The sequence below is a fragment of the Belonocnema kinseyi genome, chromosome 10, assembly GCF_010883055.1.
Source record: "Belonocnema kinseyi isolate 2016_QV_RU_SX_M_011 chromosome 10, B_treatae_v1, whole genome shotgun sequence".
Classification (NCBI taxonomy): Eukaryota; Metazoa; Arthropoda; class Insecta; order Hymenoptera; family Cynipidae; genus Belonocnema; species Belonocnema kinseyi.
Window position 1 is genome coordinate 99,678,398 of NC_046666.1, and position 6,674 is coordinate 99,685,071.

Below are 6,674 nucleotides of genomic sequence, written 5' to 3' on the forward strand. Positions count from 1 at the left end.
TTTTCCACTTGATGGAATTCAAGTCTTCAAAATTTGAATTGTAAATTTGGAAGTTTATTAACAAAAAATTATTAATCATGAATAAATTGGAAGTGTTGAAAATTTAAAAGTATGTTTAAGAAAATATATGTATATATATAATTTTATAATTATATAAAAAAAAATCGTTTTAGAAATAGATAAACTTTAATTCGAGTAATTTCTATTAACACTTTAATTTAATACTTTAACTAATCTACAAACATTAAAATTTTTAACATTTTGAAATTTTTCAGTTTTCTAAATTTCAGTCTGAAATAATTTCATTTAGAGATTGCCCAATGGAATAACGTACGTTTAAATTTTGAACGCTTTCAAGTAATTCATGATTATTAATTATTATATACATAAACTTTCAAGTTTACAATTCAAAATTGGAAGACTTGGATCTCATCGAATGGCAAATTATTCTTATTGAATAGTTGAAAATGTTTGAAAATTAGATTTCCAAAGCTTTGAAGTTTTATTAATCTCATTGTCAAAACTCTAATCTACAAACATTTCAATATTTAACGTTTTGGAACTTATTTCTTTTTTAAATTTCAATCTGAAGCTTTACAAAATTTCAAAAGATTTTCAAGGATTTTAAATATTTAAGGATGTTTTAAAAGATTTATAGGAATATTTAATTTGTTTTTATAATTTAAAGGAATTTCAAAGCAATAAAAAAATTTAGAAGGGTTATTTAAAAAAATTCAAAAGTACTTTAGAAATATTTTTAAAAAATTCTACGTATTTCAAAAGATTTTAAAGGATTTGACGAATTTGAGAGAATTTAAAAAGATTCCAAGGAATTTTCAATTAATTATGGTAAGTTAATATGAGATTTTAAAGAATTTGATATATTTCATGGAATTTTTAAAATTTCCATACATTTTCAAGAGCTTTACAAAATTTCAAGAGATTTCGAAAGATTTCAAAAGATTTTAAATATTTAAGGATGTTTTAAAAGATGTCATGGAGCGTATAAAAATTTTCTGCATTTTTTCGGCATATGTGAAATCTTCTAAAATGTTTTTGAAATATCTCTGGAATCTTACGAAAATTATATTTATATAACTTTAAAAAGAAACAGATAAGCGGTGATTCCTTCTTGTAAAAACTTGGAATGTGGTTTTACCTTTGTAACAAGCTAATAGTTATTCCAAATTTGTATTTTGTATTAAAAATGATTGTAATTGCAAAAAAAAAACATCATTTTTTAACCCTAAACTGAAGCTGAAATTAATTTCCCACATTTTTTAAAAGTTTTTTTCCCCCTATTTTTAAAGGCTGAATCTAACAACTTAGTTATTAGTACATGTACTAAATTAGGAAATGTGAAAAGTATTAAAAGTTAAATTTAAATTAGGTATTTTTTAATTTAATTTATTTTTATCAATTTATTTATTTAACTAAAATTCAACTAAATCTATTTATATTGCATTTGTTTGGCGGAGAAATACATTTCTCGGAAACTTTCCGCCAGTTCTGCGAACTGAAGGTGCTAAGAATCTGAAAGAATCGAAGATTCCCCTTCGCCCTACCAATATCATTTCAACAAATTGTGCGAATTCAAAACAAAATCACACTTTGCGGACTATTTTAATTTAATAATTTCCAATTGTCTGAAATATATAAAAATTATATCGAATTATATGAATTTAGGAAATATTGTATATAAAAATAAAGAAGAAAGATTAAACAACCACTGCGTGGTCCTACTGTCAGCAACCGTCAACTAAAAATGACACCAGCTCCCAGAATATACGCGATAAATCACACGTATGGCCAAGTCTCACAACCGTGAACTGTGTGGTATATAGTATTTATTTTTCTCGGAAATTTTTAAGTGTTAATACTTTTGTTTTACCAGACTCTTGATTCGACGCATTATTTATGTTTTTAATAATTTCAAAATATTTTTAAATTTTCTTTAAAATTATTTTTTTTTAATAAAAAAAAAAAAAAACTTTCCTTGGAATCTTAACTCAAAAATTTTTCATTTCTTAAAACCTTTACAAATTTTGAAAAAGAATGTAAAATTTTATTTAAAAATATTCAAAAATGTAAACTTTCTTTTATCTCTTAAAAGTCTTCTCAATATTAAAATTATTTGTTAGAGTTTCAAAATGATGTTTTTAATAAATTCGAATTATTCACATTTTTTTAATTGTGCAAAATTATAAAAATTACCTTAAAATTTTCCCGATTTTTTTTTACAATTTTTAAAAATGTTTTAAAAAGTTGTAGAATATTCGCTCAAAATTATTTGTTGATAAATTTGATAATTTTCTTTAAAAATCTTGAAACCTTTCCAAATATACTCTTCAAATTAACTTTAAAAATAAAACATTGTAAATTTTCTAATGAAACGTAAGAAAACTTTTTTATCTTTTTCAAATATTCAAAATTCTTAACAAGATTTTTCTTTCGAAATCACAAAAAATCTATATTTCGCTTAAGATTTATCGGCCAAACAGCAAATAACAAACGGAAGACATCCACTAAAATCATATTCATAGAGAATGTAATCAGTCAGGTTTTCGAAAAAATTAAAAATATTTTGACAATTTTGAAAGATAATGAAAGAATATTCTTCAGATTCATATGAAAATTTAAAAGGATTTTTTGTTTTTTAAAATAAATTATTAGAAAAAATTTAAAAAGATTTATAAAAATGCTGAGAAAGAATCCAAAATATTTTCGGCGATTTTTTAATTTTTTAAGATGCAAAAATTTTAAGACAAAATTTGACTTGTTGAATACTTCAATTTTCAATCAAAAATTGTAAATGAAAAAATTAATTTTTAAGCAAATATTTGAATTTTCAATAAAGAAAGGTATCTCCATACAAGCTTTATTGTCTACCAAATAACAACCAATTAAAAAAATTTTCCATATTTACAGCATATTACATCAAATTAAATATAACATCAATTTATATGAATTTCGGCAATATTGCATATGAAAATTTTAAGAAAAAGATTAAACAACCACCGCATGGTTCCACTATCAGCAACCGTCATCTAAAAATGACAACAGACCAAACATATTTACCGGATTCTTACATTTACCGGATTCTTGAACCAACGCAGTTTTTAAATGTTTTAAAAAGTTTCAACATATTTTTCAATTTTCTTTAAAAAATGTTGTTTTTTAAATAAAAAATAAATTATAACTTTCCTCAAAATGTTAGGCCAAAAAATTATAATTTCCTAAATCCTTTCCAAATTCTGAAATAGAATCCAAAACTTTATTTCAAAATCTTCAGAAATATAAATGTTCTTTTATCTTTTAAAAATCTCAATATTAAAATTGTCCAGAATCTTTTCTAGCAATTTCTTGAAATGTTTTGAAAAAGTTGTAGAATAATCTCTCAAAATTAATTTTTGATAATTTTGACAATTTTCTTTAAAAATCTTGGAATCTCTTCAAATATTCTTTTCAAATGAACTTTAAAAATAAGTAAAATGTTACATTTTTTAGAAAACTAAGAAAACTTTTTTATAATATTCAAATCCACTAAAACATCCACTAAAATCATATTTATACAAAAAATCGAAAAGGATTTCTTGTTTTTAAAAAGAAAATTGTTAGAGAAAATTTTAAAAGATTTCTAAAAATGCTGAGAAAGAATCTATAATGTCTTCAGCAATTTTTTAATTTTTTAGGACGTAAAGATTGTAAGAAAAATTTGGGTGTTAAAGTGATTAAAAATATTTTAGAAGTTTAAAAGATTTCCTAATATTTATAAAATATTTATAAAACGACGAATTTTCAAGAAATAGTTAAATATTCTATCAAAGAAAGTATCTTTCAATTAAAAAAACTCTGTCATTATTTGCAAGATTACATGATATTTGCACTTTTCCCACACCATTTAAAAAATGTAATGACCCTGCCAAGTCTTCCAGGTTTTGTGTAAAAGAAATAATCAACTTACGTTATGTCCCATTTGTGTTCTAAATCAACATTCATACCTTTCGTAACACAAAAGTTATAATTAGCCTTTCGACTGAAGTGTACTTTAATAAATTTTTCTAATTTCACTACACAAAAAAAACTTTAAACAAATTATTGAAAAAAATCGGTTATGAAAGATTTTGAATTACATGCTTAGAAACTTTTTTAAAACTTTGAATGGTTTCAAGAGAATGACACAATATTCTTAAGATTAATACGAAAATTTTAAAGGATTTTTTTATATCAATTGTTATATCGGAATATTTAAGATAATTATTAAAAATTTTTAAATATTTTTTTAAATTTTAAGAAAAATTCGCTTCCGTTTCAGACATTTAGAAATCTTAGATGATTCTGAGTGATTAAACAAAATATTTCCGAAAATTTATCAAATATTTTTTTAAAACAACTTACATTTGTTACACAAAAAATGAATTTTATACTAAGATTAATTTTCAAGCATTAAAAAAACAAATGAAATAGCTCAATTTTCAACCTAAAAAAACGGGTTTAAAAGAGTGTAGGTCACTTTTCCGAATGTTCAAAGTATCGAAAACCAGTACTGCGAAAATCGAGGTACCGAAAGTTAAAATATCGAAAGCGAAAAATACGAAAATTCAAATAGTCGAAAAGCAATTTTCAGAATTTTAAAATTATAGAAAACCGTAATACCAAAGAGTCATTATACCGAAAAATCATTATACCGAACATTTAAAAAACCGACAATTCATTTTACCGAAAGGTTAAAATTCCGTAATCCATTTTTGCGAAAGTTCAAAATCCCGAAAACTGTTTTATCGAAGATTCAAAATCCCGAAAATTTGAAAACAGCTTACGCTAGTACAAGCGCCTGTATTTTTAATAAACAAAACTTGAAAACATTTAATAAGGTAAGTAATAAGCATTAAGCTCTTTTTGTTTCGGCACCCTCAATTGAAGTAACAGCTGTTTCACAATTGTCTTCGTGTATTAAGAAACAACGAAAAACTACGCCGAAAGGAAATTTGGGTTGGAACTACTAGTGCTATTGTTTGTTTTTAACTTGTTATTTCGTTAATTCATATAATTAGCGTAGCACTCAAAATTGTATACATTTTGAGGTCAAAGCATTGCGCAAAATGAGCATTTTGCGCCCTCTATCACTATTTTTCACAATGTAGTGTTGAAAAATATTGTATGCAACACGTGCAGAATGGATTACTGAAGGTCGTACGAGCTACGCTCCTACTCGCCGCGAATGGGTCATTTTTTGCGCACATGCTGTATAAGGTACTATTTTCGCATGTTGAGGAAATCACTTTCTCGCTCAAGTATCAATGTAGTATCTATTAATAGAAGTGCAAAAAGTATTTTATGACACGAGGTGCGAATAACTCAATTTGTGATACATCTTAAGGCTATATTTAAGGCTATAAATTGATTATTTATTTGACTTTATAAAGTATTTTACAACATGACGTGTGCTAAGCACGAGTTTTGCGCGCGTAGGTATATTGGTCGCAGCATGCGCAAATTCGTTTACACGCACAAAATGTAAAAATGTACTCTCTTTTATAAAGGGTAGATACATTTTATAAAAGTTCATACTAAAATAACATTAATGCTTTATTTGAAATGTAGTGCTGCCGTGCTACTTAATGACAAAGAAATAAATAATTGTTTATATGACAAAGAAACACGTTACACGTTAAAGTATATTAAATATTTGTTATTCGTAATTTCAGTTTGGTAAGATATTAATAAAGAGCTATGAGACTTACGATATAACAAACACACACAACACACATTTAATGAAACTTATGTTTTGTATTTGTGTATGCATAAAATATATAATAGATAATAGAAGTCACTATTTGAAAGTAGTCATTTAAAATAGTCACTGCCCGATTGCAGTATCGTTCACTTTTTTAATAGCGCAATCTAGGAACCTGAAGCTTGAATGCGCGAGCAAGCTCTTTCTTATAATTTAAACATGCGAAGGAGCATCTTATACACGATTTCGGTCAAGTTCGGGAACCTTCATGCTTGATGTTTGATTTATGAATAAGTATCTTCACGATAGAGCCCATTTATTTTTCTGTACATGTGTGAAAGTTTATTATTTAATAAATGCATTTTTTTATTGACAATTAACTTTCACATTAGTATTAAACGATCTTATTCTTGGTCAAAAAATCGCGTTCAAAGATAAAACTTCAAAGTCTATACCGTATGTATCACGGCCCCTTAAAAAATAAGAAAATTAACTTACAATATATTATTATTTATTTTTTAGTTCAGATTATTAAAATAATATTTTGCGTTTTTTCTCTTACTTGATTTTTTTTAGTGCAATTATCGTAATGATTAAAGGTACACGTATCTGAATAAGGCAGAGCGTGCGCTAATTTAATATTCAGATTCATATTTTACGGTATAACTTCTTATTAAATTACTACTTATGAGTTGGACTTTGTATAACTCACTGCAGGTAATCCGAAGTCCTTGTAAGAATACCGCAAAGGATATTTGACGGAATGCTGCACCAGATGATTGCCCAAATGCGTAGCAGTTCGAAAATTTCGTAGCTCTCAGGTGTAGTTCATTCACAGAATTACGCGCTCATAGTTACTAACTTGGTTGTCTTGTGAGTGTAAATAATTTAGTAAACACTACTAGGGGAGTGTATCAAATATGGTTTAAATACACAT